This window comes from Dendrobates tinctorius, unplaced genomic scaffold (genome assembly GCF_039654945.1).
Source record: "Dendrobates tinctorius isolate UK_male_01 unplaced genomic scaffold, ASM3965494v1 ptg000086l, whole genome shotgun sequence".
NCBI classification, from domain to species: domain Eukaryota; kingdom Metazoa; phylum Chordata; class Amphibia; order Anura; family Dendrobatidae; genus Dendrobates; species Dendrobates tinctorius.
The window spans coordinates 31,320,777-31,337,150 of NW_027361754.1; positions in this window are offsets into that span (position 1 = coordinate 31,320,777).

Genomic DNA, 16,374 nt, shown 5'->3' on the forward strand with positions numbered 1-16,374 from the left:
TCCTATATTAAGGAGACGTTGGAGAAGGGTCATATTAGACCATCCTCTTCACCCTTAGGTGCTGGGTTTTTTTTCGTGGCTAAGAAAGATGGGTCATTAAGGCCTTGTATTGACTATCGTTCCCTCAACAAAATTACTGTTAAATATCAGTATCCATTAACCCTGATTTCTGATCTATTCTCCAGAGTTAAAGGTGCTTGCTGGTTTACAAAGCTTGACCTCAGGGGGGGCGTATAATCTTATTCGCATTAAGCATGGGGATGAATGGAAGACGGCGTTTAATACTCCGGAGGGACATTTTGAGTACCTGGTGATGCCATTTGGGCTCACTAATGCCCTTTCTGTCTTCCAGTGCTTCATGAATGATATTTTCCGAGACTTGGTGGATAAATTTTTGATCATCTATCTGGATGATATTTTGATCTTTTCCAAGGATTGGGACTCTCATGTGGAACATGTTCAGACTGTGTTCCGGATTTTGAGGGAGAATTCCCTGTATGTCAAGGGATCGAAATGCCTTTGTGGTGTACAGAGGATTTCATTTTTGGGATTTATTTTGTCTTTGTCAACTATTGAAATGGAACCGGTCAAGGTACAGGCCATTTATGATTGGGTTCAGCCCACTTCTTTGAAGGCCCTCCAGAAGTTTTTGGATTTTGCTAATTTTTATCGTAAATTTATTGCTAATTTTTCTGGTATTGCCAAACCATTGACTGATTTGACTGAGAAGGGTGCTGATGTGCTGAATTGGTCTCCGGAGGCTGTTTCTTCCTTTCAGGAGCTGAAGCGAAGGTTCACTTCTGCTCCGGTTTTGCGGCAACCTCATGTCTCATTCCCGTTTCAGATAGAGGTGGACGCTTCTGAGATTGGTGCTGGAGCTGTTTTGTCCCAAAAGGATCCTGTAACATCTAAAATGAATCCCTGTGCCTTCTTTTCCCGAAAGTTCTCCCCATCCGAACGTAACTATGATGTGGGGAATCGGGAACTGTTAGCCGTGAAATGGGCATTTGAGGAGTGGAGACATTGGTTGGAGGGAGCTAAACATCAAGTCGTGGTCCTTACTGACCACAAGAATTTGATTTACCTGGAGTCGGCCAAACGCTTGAATCCTAGACAGGCTAGGTGGGCCTTGTTTTTCACACGTTTTGATTTTGTGGTCTCTTTTCTTCCGGGCACTAAGAATGTCAAGGCAGACGCCCTCTCTAGGAGTTTCTTTGCTGATTCTCCTATTGTGACCAAGCCTACTACCATCTTAGGTGAGGGGGTAGTCCTTTCTGCCCTCTCGCCCGATTTGAGACGTGCTCTGGAAGAGTTTCAGGAGGACAAACCTGAGCATTGTCCCATTGGAAAATTGTATGTTCCTGACCAGTGGAGGAAGAGAGTGATGTCTGTAGTTCATTGCTCTGCATTGGCTGGTCATCCAGGTATTTTTGGTACTAGAGATTTGGTGAGTCGGGCTTTTTGGTGGCCCGCCTTGTCTCGTGATGTCAGGAATTTTGTGCAGTCCTGTGGGACTTGCTCTCCGTCTAAACCTTGTTCTCGCTCTAGTGGGTTGTTGATGCCTTTGCCGGTGCCCAGGAGGCCATGGACCCATATTTCAATGGATTTTATCTCTGATATGCCTGTCTCTCAGAGAATGACTGTTATTTGGGTGATTTGTGATAGATTCTCTAAGATGGTCCATCTTGTACCACTCTCTAAGTTGCCATCTTCCTCAGAGTTGGTGCCCTTGTTTTTGCAACAGGTGGTTCGCTTGCACGGGATTCCTGAGAACATTGTATCTGACAGAGGAGTTCAGTTTGTGTCTAGATTTTGGAGGACTTTCTGTTCCAAACTGGGAATTCAGTTGTCCTTCTCCTCTGCGTTTCACCCTCAGACCAATGGGCAGACGGAGAGAACAAACCAGACTTTGGAGTCGTATTTGAGATGTTTTATTTCTACTGATCAGGATGATTTGGTTTCATTTTTGCCCTTGGCCGAATTTGCTTTAAATAATAGAGCTAGTTCTGCCACTTTGATGTCACCTTTTTTTTGTAACTTTGGGTTTCATCCTCGAGTCTCTTCAGGGCAAGTGGAGCCTTCTGCCTGCCCAGGTGTTGACACTGTGGTGGAGAGAATGCACCAGATCTGGGACCAAGTGGTGGATAAGTTGTCTCTCTCCCAGGAAAAGGCCCAGCGGTTTTCCAACCGGCATAGGACCATTGGTCCCCAGTTTAAGGTGGGTGATATGGTTTGGTTGTCATCAAAGAATATCGCTATGAAGGTGGCTTCTCCAAAGATTAAACCTAGAATTATTGGACCTTACAAGATTTTGGAGATTCTTAATCCAGTCTCTTTTCGATTGGCTCTTCCTGTTACATTTAAGATCCATAACGTGTTTCATAAGTCTCTGTTAAAGAGGTTTGTTGTGCCAGTAGTTCCTGTGTTGGCACCTCCTGACCCGGTATTGGTTGAAGGTAATGTGGAATATGAGGTTGAGAAGATACTGGATTCTCGCCTGGCTAGCCGGAGACTCCAGTATTTGGTTAAATGGAAGGGTTATGGCCAGGAGGATAATTCTTGGGTCCCTGCATCCGATATTCATGCCAAAAGATTAGTTCGTGCCTTTCATCGGGCCCATCCTGATCGCCCTGGTGGCGTGGATGAGGGTTCGGTGACCCCTCCTCAAGCGGGAGGTACTGTTGTGAGTTCATTTTCCCCTTCCCCGTCGATGTCTGATGAACTCCCTCTTCTGGTGAAGGAAGGTAGTGAGGCTGATTACCAAACACCTGATCTGGTAGATGATGACTGGGTAACAGGAACTGCTGACTGGATATAAGGCAGCCGACGCCCTTCTGAGTCGCTGGTGATTTCTCTGCTGGATTCTTGGAGACCAGTTTGATTACTGCTTCCCAAAGATAAGTTTTTGCTCTGCTATTGAACTTATTAGTTTTGTTTTGTTTACCTTGTTTTTTGGAGTTCAGCCACCCCCGGTCGGGGGTGTGCTGAGTTCCATTTTTGTCTCTTATCAGTTTGTCTCTTTGCTCTGTCTTCAGAATTTACCTGAGTGCTGATATAGTCATTTTGAAGTCCTAGCGACTTCAGGGCCTGTTTTTCCTATCAGACGGTTGGGACATTTTTTGGTAGGGTTTTTGGCAGATTGCAGACAGCAGCTTTTCTATCCTGTCCTTTTTAGTTAGCTTGGGCCCCATCGTTTGCTCAACCTCTCTTTCTATCTGTGTTAGTGTTTTCATCTTGCTTCACCGTCATTATATGTTGGGGGCTGCCTATTGCTTTGGGGTCTGCTCTGGGGCAGTTTAGATTTCCCCTTTCTTTCTTTAGGCCTATTTAGTTCTCCGGCTGTGATCGAGGGGTCTAGGGCATCGTAGGAACCCCCCACGGCTACTGTTAGTTGTTGTGGATAGGATCAGGGGTCTGCAATCCGATAGCTACCAACCTCTCCGGTTTTCTGGACTTAGCTTGTATTTTTGTTTTTTCCTCCTTTGGTGACTCATTCATAACACCGGGGCCCATGGACGGGATAGTACGTCAGATGTCAGGAAGGGGTTAAAGAAGGCACTAGGGGCTGACATCTTGCTTTCAAAGTAGAAGAACGACACTTTCAGTGTCATAATACGGCACCCATGGTCATAGGAGATAGCAGACCCTATTTATTGTAAGGCAACTGTCACTGCTGTGAACTGGGCACGCCTCTGTGGGATGCACAATTCACAGTAGTGGGAGTGTTCTGCTGCCATTTTTCATGGAGCTCTTGGATTTGCTAACATAAGCAGTACTGCTTCCAGCAGAACAGATCCTAGATTGACAGGAGTAAAATGCAGAAGAAAAGCATGGGGCAGAGTACAGAGTCTGCAAAGACATCAAGGAGGAACAGTGAGCGATCAGCATTATCGGAGCAGGAGCTGTCAGCATGAGCTGTGATTCATCCCTCAGCAATATGAGATAAAGAGCTGCCGGTCTGCAGTGAATGGCCAGGCATTGTGGAGGGAGTGTGAGAATCATGTAATCTGGGTGAGAGAGACATATGAAGACTGATGGGAGAGAGAGACAGTAACTGCTGGTGACAGCAGATCACAGGGCAGTCACCCACAAAATGGCACTGCCCTGTGATGCTACTCTTCATTCTGCCCCAGGAATACTAGAACACCCAAAAGGGGAGGGAAATGGTGATGTCAGCAGTTACTGCCCCAATTTTCCAACAGTAAAGCTGGTAAGTCTTACTATAGCTGCTTGAGGTCTAAAACAGAAAATGCTCCCCTTAGTGGTAATTATATATATTTGTAAAAAAATATATATATTTTTCATATAGAAATGTTTGCAAATAGTGCAAGCATTGCATTAATACATTTTAATTACTATTTTAAGCTTAATTTCACAAAAAAAAAAACTGCAAGAAAACTGGTGGCACCTTGCCTTTAAGGCTTCTTGTTCATGAATAAAATGAGGAAATTACCATAAACATTGTAACTAAAGCTGCACAGTTAGACCCCATTTATATGACCATTTTTGCACATGAGATAAAGTTTTTCCATCAGTGAGGCACTTTTTTCGCACATGCAAAAAGAAAAAAATCAGGCTTCTTCTAATTATTAAACAGACAACACTATACAAATAGATGGTTCATAAACACAGCCTATATTTTTTCACCTGAATGGGTGAGTTTGAGTCATAAACTGGATGAAAATGTGTATGTGAACATGCTCATAGACTACTGAGCGTATTTTATTTGTGACATACTCAGAACACATTTGAAAATGGACCTCTAAGGCTACTTTCAGACTAGCGTTCTGAGGCGCAGCGCAGGGCCGCCACTAAGCTCTGCCCCCGGCCACGCCTCCTCCGGTCAGCTCCTCCTATGGTCACATGACGCTGCATGCGACCAGCGTACCCTATATTTAGCGTTGGGTACGGAGCTTAGCAGCGGCCCTGCGCTGTGCCTCAGAACGCTAGTCTGTATTAGCCTAAAAGGGACCAAATAGAGTGGGTTTAAAGAGTCCTTTAATTCAGGTCTGCACCAAAAAAGTACTTAAAATGTAATAAAAAATACTTGAAATACTGTTCCTATCCATTTCTTTCAGCATTGTTTTGTCACTTCTGGTTTCAGCACATTTTCTTCAGAGAGCTTAAAGGGGTTGTCCAGTATTTAGATATTGATGGCATACCTTTATCCTTTTGAAAGTCATCAGCAGTAGCGTAGCTACTGGGGGGGCAGTGGCCCCGGGCCCCGCACTCTAAGGGGTCCCACCCGGAGCTACGCTACTGTAAATGTATCGGCGTGCACAGCACGCCGATGCAGTTACATTCTGTGGCAGAGCAGGGAGAATCGATCTCCCTGCTCTGCCGCCCGGCCGCCATGGGGCCCCTTTGCAGGCCGTGGGGGGCCCTGTGCCAGCAGTGGGCCCCCCGCCCATCATCACAGGGTCAGCTGTGTCGGCAACTATATGATACATATGACCGCCGTGATGAGAGAAGGAGCGAGCTCTCCTTCTCCCATCATCCCCCTCTCAGCTTCTGACAGCGGGCACGCTGACGTCACTGCCTGGCGCCCGCTGTCAGGAGATGAGCGGGAGAGCAGGGAGTAGTGCAGGAGTCGGGAGGAAGAGAGGTGAGTACTGGATTTATTATTTTTTGTCATGGGGGTGCATTATAATAGAAAGGCTGCCAATGGGGGTGGGGTGAATTATAATATAGAGGCTGCCTATGCGGGTGCATTATAATATAGAGGCTGCCTATGGGGGTGCATTATAATGCAGAGGTTGCCTATGGGGGTGCATCATAATATAAAGGCTGCCTATGGGGGCGGATTAAAGTAGGCTGCCTATGGGGGTGCATTATAATGCGGAGGCTGCCTATGGGAGTGCATTATAATGCGGAGGCTGCCTATGGGGGTGCATCATAATATAGAGACTGCCTATGGGGGTGCACTATAATATAGAGGCTGCCTATGGGAGTGCATTATAATAGGCTGCCTAAGGGGAGTGCATTATAATAGGCTGCCTATGGGGGTGCATTATATTAGTCTGCCTATGGGGTATATTATAATAGTCTGCCTATGGGGAGTGCGTTATAATAGGCTGCCTATGGGGTTGCATTATAATAGCCTGCCTATGGGGGTGCATTATAATAGGCTGCCTATGGGGGTGCATTATAATAGGCTGCCTATGGGGAGTGCATTATAATAGGCTGCCTATGGGGAGTGCATTATAATAGGCTGCCTATGGGGAGTGCATTATAATAGGCTGCCTATGGGGAGTGCATTATAATAGGCTGCCTATGGGGAGTGCATTATAATAGGCTGCCTATGGGGAGTGCATTATAATAGGCTGCCTATGGGGAGTGCATTATAATAGGCTGCCTATGGGGCTGCATTATAGTAGGCTGCCTATAGGGGTGCATTATAATAGGCTGCCTATGGGGTGTACATTATAATAGGCTGCCTATGGGGAGTGCATTATAATAGGCTGCCTATGGGGCTGCATTATAATAGGCTGCCTATAGGGGTGCATTATAATAGGCTGCCTATGGGGTGTACATTATAATAGGCTGCCTATGGGGGTGCATTATAATAGGCTGCCTATGGGGGTGCATTACAATAGGCTGCCTATGGGGAGTGCATTATAATAGGCTGCCTATGGGGAGTGCATTATAATAGGCTGCCTATGGGGAGTACATTATAATAGGCTGCGTATGGGGGTGCATTATAATAGGCTGGCTATGGGGAGTACATTATAATAGGCTGCCAATGGTGGTGCATTATAATAGGCTGCCTATGGGGGTGCATTATAATAGGCTGCCTATGGGGGTGCATTATAATAGGCTGCCTATGGGGGGTGCATTATAATAGGCTGCCTATGGGGAGTGCATTATAATAGGCTGCCTATGGGGAGTACATTATGATAGGCTGCCTATGGGGGTGCATTATAATAGGCTGCCTATGGGGAGTACATTATAATAGGCTACCTATGGGGGTGCATTATAATAGGCTGCCTATGGGGGTGCATTATAATAGGCTGCCTATGGGGAGTACATTATAATAGGCTGCCTATGGGGGTGCATTATAATAGACTACCTATGGGGGTGCATTATAATAGGCTGCCTATGGGGGTGCATTATAATATAGAGGCTGCCTATGGGGAGTGCATTATACTATATTGAGGACTATCTGGTGTATTATGTGATATGGATGCTATCTAGGGGGCCATCATACAGTGTGGGGATTATAATGACGGGGCCATCATACAGTGTTGGAGCCATTAAATAGTTTAGGGATATTAAGGGGTCAGTATATATACAGTGAGGGGGCATTATACTGTTTATAGAGGAGCTCTACGGGGAGGAGACTTGGGACATTATTAAATGTAAAATGGGCACTTATTGTTATAGGGGAACTCGGGTTACTGTGACTGTCAAAGGGGCACACACAGGGCAATATTACATTCTAGGGGAGAAAATGTGGGCACTATTTTCTAGGGCACTTGCACCAGGCATTACTAAATTCTAGAGGATTGCTTAAGAATTTAGAGGGCACACAGAACCACACAATAGGTGTAGTAATAGGGACACATACAGCAGCAGCGGCTCAGTATTGGGGTATCAGGTGCAGTAAAAGGGGCACATACGGCAGCAGCGGCTCAGCATTGGGGTATCAGGTGCAGTAAAAGGGGCACATACAGCAGCAGCGGCTCATTTTTGGGGTATCAGGTGCAGCAAAAGGGGCACATACGGCAGCAGCGGCTCAGCATTGGGGTATCAGGTGCAGTAAAAGGGGCACATACGGCAGCAGCGGCTCAGTATTGGGGTATCAGGTGCAGTAATAGGGACACATACTGCAGCAGCGGCTCTGTAATTGGGTATCAGGTGCAGTAATAGGGACACATATGGCAGCAGCGGCTCAGTATTGGGTATCAGGTGCAGTAATAGGGACACATACAACAGCAGCGGCTCAGCATTGGGGTATCAGTAGGATGAGGAGTTTGTGCAGGTTGAGAATAGTCCAATTGGTGACAGTGCTGAAAATATGAGAAGTGAAAGTGTCTTTGTTGTATTCTCTGCAGCCGAGTTCTGGCTGGAGGAGGTGTCATGTCGGTGTGGGCCAGATGGAAAAGACGTGAAAAGTGAACGGTTCCATCAGAAAGAATGTCAGCATTAAGACACTATTGTAATCTATTATATGTTCTGTAGGACTGGTATTCTTTACCACTGACCATATGGCAGCAATATCCATATTGATTTTTTTATATGTAGATTATTTTTGGCAACAGGGTGGTCACCTGCTGAGGTTCTCTGGTTAGGGGCCCACTCAGAAGTTTCGCCCCCCTGAACCAAAACCCTAGTTATGCCTCTGGTCATCAGTATCAGAATTTTTGGCTTCTGACACCAGTTATCCCCATATTAAGCTGTTAACAGGTCTAAATTCAGCTAGAAGTGAAGCATACGAGAGCTCTATACCCCATGTATGTGTTTTGAGTAAAATGATGTGGAGAGGGGCACCGAAGAGCAATTTTGCACGGGACACCATTTAACCTAAGAAACTGGCACTCAACTTGGTGGCAATATATACTGTAGGTGAATTTATTCCCAGACAGTAGTACAGTATAGCACAACAAAATGTTTCGGTCATTTTACGCGACCTTCATCAGTTACGTACTAAAAATTGTGGCAGGATATGTCATGTCTGCAGCTCTGAACGCTTGGCTGCATCCACCAATGCTACTACCCAGACTCAATCATTCAGCATTACAGCTCATGGGCTCTCACTGTGAGAATATTAAGCCTCTTTTGCATATCCTGCCACAATTTTTAGTACGCAACTGATGAAGGTCACGTAAATTGACCGAAACGTTTTGTTGTGCTATACTGTACTACTGTCTGGGAATAAAATCACCTATATATTACCACCAAGTTGAGTGCCAGGTTCTTTGTTTAATATTGTCACGGTTTGGGAACCTACCTAGGCAGCACTCTTTAGCTGTGCACACGTTTTTTGCTATAACCATTGAGCCTAAGGCCGGCCTTGACTGTAAATCTCCAGTTTGTGCACTTGAAGCACAGACCAGTGCAGGTGCGCTTTCCTGCTAAGGGCATGTGCCAATGCCAGCTTCCATTCCGGGTCATCGGCGCTCTGAGAAGGGCAAAACGAAGAGCATCTGTGCAACAGTCCATGAGCTGAAGAAATGCTGGTTGATGCAACAAGACAATTGAAAGGGGGCACCTAACCGGTTTGCTCTGGGCCGGAACTCAGTTCACTGTACCCTGAAACCCCTCTTCTAAACAGGAGTCAGACAGGTGTGCGGTGTTGAACTGTGGCGTTTGTTCCTTATTCACTGTTCCTTCAAGAGTTCTTCCTACCTCCCAGCTTATGGGATCAGGTCCAGTTGGTACTTGATACAAGACCGGAGACTTTGGGTCCAGATGAACAGGTTCAGCTTTACTGTGCAATTCGGTTACACACGTCTGCAGTATACAGAATAAGATATGGTCCCATTTTAGTGGTGTTTCCTTTCTTTCCTGCCCTGTCAGTTTTCGTCTCCTTTCTGCCCAACTCGCCCAAGTGCAACTGCCTTAGCCAGTCCTAGGGACTCTCTATTTGCCATTACAGCTTCCCTGAGGACCACCATCCTTCCCTTTCTCTGTGACCCAGCCTACAACTTTCTCACAGGGGGAAAGGGGCATGGCTCTTATCCCCTTAATGACAGGAGGTTTTTTCGGTTTTGCGTTTTCATTTTTTGCTCCCCTTTTTCCTAGAGCCATATCTTTTTTATTTTTCTGTCAGTATGGCCATTTGAGGGCTTATTTTTTGCGGGACGAGTTGTACTTTTGAAAGACGTCATTAGTTTTAGCATGTCATGTACTTGCAAATGGGAAAAAAATTCCAAGTGCGTTGAAATTGCAAAAAAGTGCAATCTCACGCTTTTTTGCTAGGTTCTCTAAATGCTAAAACTGACCTGCCATTATGATTCTCCAGGTCATTACAAGTTCATAGACACCAAACATGTCTAGGTTCTATTTTATCTAAGTGATGAAAAAAAATTCCAAAGTTTGCAAAAAAAAAAATTGTGCCACATTCCAATACCCGTAGCGTCTCCATTTTTCAGGATCTGGGGTTGGGTGAGGGCCTATTTTTTGCGTGCCGACCTGACATTTTTAACCCCTTTCTGACATCAGATGTACTATCCCGTCCATGGGACCTAGGCCCCTATGCCCATGGACGGGAAAGTATGTCTAGTGCGATCAGCTGCGCTCACGGGGGAGCGCAGCTGATCGCGGCTGGGTGTCAGCTGATTATCACAGCTGACACACGGCACTATGTGTCAGGGGCGGTCACGGACCACCCCGACACGTTAACCCCTTGCACACCGCGATCAAACACGATCGCGGTGTACTGGGGGCTAAAGGGAAGCATCGGCAGGGAGGAGGCTCCTTCCGTGCTTCCCTGAGCCCCCCACAGCAGCGCAATATGCAGCGCTGCTGCAGGGGGCTCCTTCCCTGCAGGTCCCCGAATCCAAGATGGTGACGGGGACCTTCAGGGGCCTGCAGGGAGCTGGCTTCCACAGTGCCTGCATAGCGCAGGCATGAGGAAGTCTGATTCTATGCCTGTGACAGATCGCTGATCTGTCACAGTGATCTGCGATGTGACAGATCAGTGATCTGTCACATGACAGCTATGTCCCCCCTGGGACAATGTAATAAAGGTAAAAAAAAAAAGTGTAAAAATAATTTTAAAAAAATCGCTAAATAAATAAATAAATAAAAAAAAAATATTACCTAATAAATTCATTTTATGGAAAGAAAAAAAACAAAAACAATAAAAGTACACATATTTGGTATCACCGTGTCCGTAACGACCAGCGCTATAAAACTGTCCCATTAGCTAACCCCTTTAGCAAACCCCTTAAAAAACAAAAATAAAAAAGAAGCAAAAAATAATGATTTATTATCATATCGCAGAACAAAAAGTGCAATAACGCGCGATCAAAAAGACTCATATAAATATCCATGGTACCGCTGAAAACGTCATCTTGTCCTGCAAAAAACAGCCACCATACAGCATCATCAGTGAAAAAATAAAAAAGTTATAGCTCGCAGAATAAAGCGATGCAAAAATAATTATTTTTTATATAAAATTGTTTTCATTGCATAAAAGCGCCAAAACATGAAAAACCGACATAAAGCCGCTTTATCAATTTTACTGCACGCGGAACGGTGTAAACGCACCCCCCAAAAGAAATTTTTGAAATGCTGGTTTTTGCTGGTTTTTGCTCATTCTGCGTCCCAGAAATCGGACTAAAAAGCGATGAAAAAATGTCACGCACCCGAAAATGGTACCAATAAAAACGTCAACTCGTCCTGCAAAAAATAAGACCTCACATTACTCTGTGGGTCAAAATATGGAAAAATTATAGGTCGCAAAATGTGGTGATGCAAAAACTATTTTTACAATAAAAAGCGTCTTGTAGCGTGCGACAGCTGCCAAAAATAAAAACTCGCCATAAGTAGTAAATCAAACCCCCCGTTATCACCCCCTTAGTTAGGGAAAAATAATAAAATTAAAAAAATGTATTTATTTCCACTTTCCCATTAGGGCTAGGGTTAGGGCTAGGGCTAGGGTTAGGGCTGAGATTAGGGTTAGGGGTGTGTTGGGGTTAGGGTTGGAGTTAGAATTGGGGGGTTTCCACTGTTTGGGCACATCAGGTGCTCTCCAAACGCAACATGGCGTCTGATCTCAATTCCAGTCAATTCTGCGTTGAAAAAGTCAAATGGTGCTCCTTCCCTTCCAACCTCTGCCATGCGCCCAAACAGTGGTTTACCCCCACATATAGGGTATCAGCCTACTCAGGACAAATTGCAAAACAACTTTTGGGGTCCAATTTCTCCTGTTACCTTTGGGAAAATAAAAAATTGGGGACTAAAAGATCATGTTTGTGGAAAAAATATAATTTTTTTATTTTCACGTCCGGACGTTATAAACTTCTGTGAAGCACTTGGGAGTTCAAAGTGCTCACCACACATCTAGATAAGTTCCGTGGGGGGGTCTAGTTTCCAAAATGGGGTCACTTGTGGGGAGTTTCAACAATTTAGGCACATCAGGGGCTCTCCAAAGGCAACATGACACCAGCAGACCATGCCATCAAAGTCTGCATTCCAAAACGTCACTACTTCCCTTCCGAGCCCCGATGTGTGCCCATACAGTAGTTTTCTCCTACATATGGAGTATCAGAGTACTCAGGACAAATTGGACAACAACATTTGGGATCCAATTTCTCCTGTTACCCTTGGAAAAATAAAAAAATTGGGGACTAAAAGATCATGTTTATGGAAAAAATATGATTTTTTTATTTTCACGACCGGGCGTTATAAGCTTCTATGAATCACTGGGGGGTTCAAAGTACTCACCACACATCTAGATAAGTTCCTTATGGGATCTAGTTTCCAAAATGGGGTCACTTTTGGGGGGTTTCCACTGTTTAGGTACATCAGGAGCTCTCCAAAGGCAACATGACACCAGCAGACCATTCCATCAAAGTCTGCATTCCAAAACGTCACTACTTCCCTTCCGAGCCCCGATTTGTGCCCATACAGTAGTTTTCTCACACATATGGGGTATCAGGGTACTCAGGACAAATTGGACAACAACTTTTGGGGTCCAATTTCTTCTGTTATGCGGTGCCCCTGAGGGTTCAGTTGCCACAGAGGTACTGCACCTCCTCCTGAGGTGTGGTGCCCCACCATCCAGGTGAGTTGGAGGCTCCTAACCATGCTCCAACACTCGCATCCCACACAACACGGTAGTTCAGCCACATTGCGGCTCCCTGCTTAGAGTGTAGCAGAGCACCTTTGGTGGCTCCCTGCTTGGAACACTAAATGTACTGGGAGGTGGGTGGAGTTTAGAATACATAAAAGAGTGGGAAGGTTTAGAATTTCAGAGGGTTTGGAGTCAGTCAGTTCCAGGTCAGTGAGTGAGGAGAGAAGATCCCTGGGAGAGGGATGGAGGAAGGAGGTGCTGCAGCAGATCGCAGTGACCTGGGTCTGCTGGCATGGGAAAGGAAAGAAAGAGAAAGACATTGAACAGAAACCTGATCTTCCATAAGAAGGAAAGACTAGTACGGAACGTAGGCGTAAAAGGGAACAGAGGACGTGGGTTAGAGGAAGAACCCTGCCTAGAAATTCTAAGCGCAAGGTCGGGACCCGGTCCCCGAGGTTGTATGGACACTAATGGTTCTACAGCAGACACCGGTGGAGTAGTGGGCTGTAAATGCTCTACTCCCATCTAAGACTTGGGGGCACAACAGCAACATTGATAGTGAGCCGGGACTCAGGAGTAAGGAGTCCCCGAAGCAGGCTACAGCTGTCTGCTGTACAAGTAGAGTTCTTGGGAACATCTGACAGGAGGAACTCCAGTGTAACTCAGTACTAGGAGATCTTCGCACTTAAAGGCGCTATAGAGGAGACGTTCAGAAAGGCACATGTTGGCGGAGTGTTGGAAGGGAGTGTCCTATCCTGCCTGGAGGTCGACTGAGTCCCTGACCCGGAGGACACAGCATGGAGGCAGGCACCTGTGTGTACTACAGACTGAGTAAAGCTTTGGAACTACGAGCCCTGGTGTCCTCCATTCATTCCTGCGCCAACACACCTGGTACCACTGCATCTGGGTACCAGCTTCTACACTACCTGCACCTCCCAGCTACCCCTACATCTACACTGCCCTGGGACTACAGCTCCACCTGTGGGGAGCTTCACCATCTTGGCTGCCACCCACCACCAGTCCCAGAGGATCTGCATGCAGCGTCGGCTTAACATCTCCCTTGCTGAACACCACAGATGGCGTCACGAACTATTCATCAATTCTATTTCATTGTTCTTTCACCCCCTTTTGCCATGGAGCCCCAAGGCCACGGACCGGGTGGCAACTTCCGTGACAACTCCCATTGAGATCAACGGACCCGGTACCGATTACCCCGATAGCCCTGGCAGGGCGCTACAGTTACCCTTGGGAAAATAATAAAATTGGGGACTAAAAGATCATGTTTGTGGAAAAAATATGATTTTTTTATTTTCATGCCTGGGCATTATAAGCTTCTATGAAGCACTGGGGGGTTCAAAGTGCTCACCACACATCTAGATAAGTTCCTTAGGGGGTCTAGTTTCCAAAATGGTGTCATTTGTGGGGGGTTTCCACTGTTTAGGCACATCAGGGGCTTTCCAGACGCAGCATGGCGTCCAATTTCAATTCCAGCCAAAAAAGTCAAATGGCGCTGCTTCCCTTCTGAGCTCTGCCATACGCCCAAATAGTGGTTTACCCCCACATATGGGGTATCAGTGTACTCAGGACAAAATGCACAATAACTTTTGGTGTCCTGTTACCCTTGGAAAAATAAAAATTGAGGGTGAAAAGATCATTTTTGTGGAAAAAATTTGATTTTTTAATTGTACGGCTGTACATTATAAACTTCTGTGAAGCCCTTGGGGGTTCAAAGTTCTCACCACACATCTAGATAAGTTCCTTGGGGGGTCTAGTTTCCAAAAATTGTGTCATTTGTGGGGGGTTTCCACTGTTTTGGTACATCAGGGGCTTTCCAAACGCGACATGGTGTCCGATTCCAATTCCAGCCCAAAAAGTCAAATGGTGCTGCTTCCCTTCCAAGCTCTGCCATGCGCCCAAATAGTCGTTTACACCCACATATGGGGTATCAGTGTACTCAGGACAAAATGCACAATAACTTTTGGGGTCCTGTTACCCTTGGAAAAATAAAAATCGGGGGTGAAAAGATCATTTTTGTGGAAAAAATATGATTTTTTAATTGTACGGCTGTACGTTATAAACTTCTGTGAAGCCCTTGTGAGTTCAAAGTTCACACCACATATCTAGATAAGTTGCTTGGGGGGTCTAGTTTCCAAACAGGGGTCACTTGTGGGGGGTTTCCACTGTTTAGGTACATCAGGGGCTCTCCAAACGTGACATGGCGTCCGATCTGAATTCCAGCCAATTTTGCATTGAAAAAGTCAAACGGCGCTCCTTCCCTTCTTAGCTCTGCCATGCGCCGAAACAGTGGTTCCCCCCACAGGTATCAGCATACTCAGGACAAATTGCACAATAACTTTTGCAGTCTAATTTCTCCTGTTACCCTTGGTAAAATAAAAAAAATTGGACCTGAAGTAATTTTTTTTGCGAAAAAAAGTTAAATGTACATTTTTCTCAAACATTCAAAAAATTCTTGAGAAGCACCTGAAGGGTTAATAAACTTCTTGAATGTGGTTCTGAGCACCTTGAGGGGTGCAGTTTTTAGAATGGTGTCACTTTTGGGGATTTTCTATCATATAGACCCCTCAAAGTGACTTCAAATGTGATGTGGTCCGTAAAAATAAAATGGTGTTGCAAAAATTAGAAATCGCTGGTTAACTTTTAACCCTTATAACTTCCTAACAAAAAAAAATTTTGGTTCCAAAATTGTGCTGATGTAAAGTAAACATGTGGGAAATGTTACTTATTAAGTTTTTTGTGTGCCGTATCTCTGTGATTTAAGGGCATAAAAATTCAAAGTTGGAAAATTGCAAAATTTTCAAAATTTTCACAAATAAACGCAAGTTATTTGAATGAAATTTTACCACTAACATGAAGTACAATATGTCACGAGAAAACATTTTCAGAATCACCAGGATCCATGGAAGCGTTTCAGAGTTATTACCTCATAAAAGGACAGTGGTCAGAATTGTAAAAATTGGCCCGGTCATGAACGTGCAAACCATCCTTGGGGGTAAAGGGGTTAACGGTACCATTTATGTGCAGATATGATCTTTTGATCGCCCATTATTGCATTTTAATGCAATGTCGTGGCGACCTAAAAAACGTAATTCTGGCGGTTTGATTTTTTTCCCGCTACGCCGTTTAGCGATCGTATTAATCTTTTTTTTATTGATAGATTGTGCGATTCTGAATGTGGTGATACCCAATACAGTATGTGTATGTGTGATTATTTTAAATTGTTTTATTTTGAATGGGGCAAAAGGGGGGTGATTTAAACTTTTATTTTTTTTTTTAATTTTTTCCATTTTTTTTAATTTTGTTTTAATTTTGGCATGCTTCAATAGCCTCCATGGGAGGATAGAAGCTGCCACAACTTGATCGGCTCTGCTACATATAGGCGATCTGAAGAGGGTCATATATGCAATTCATCCTTGAAATATTGAGGAACTGAAACAATATAGAGCAAATCTTATTAGCAGCTTCTGGAAATATTTGGTGAAGACCGCTACTAATGGGAGATATTGAGATCAAGGCTCCACTTTTTGCTTGATGTGCCAAAAAAAAGGCATGGATGATTCAATGGTTTGTGTTTTTAATTAAATTGTCTGTCTATAATTGCAACTTTGATAACA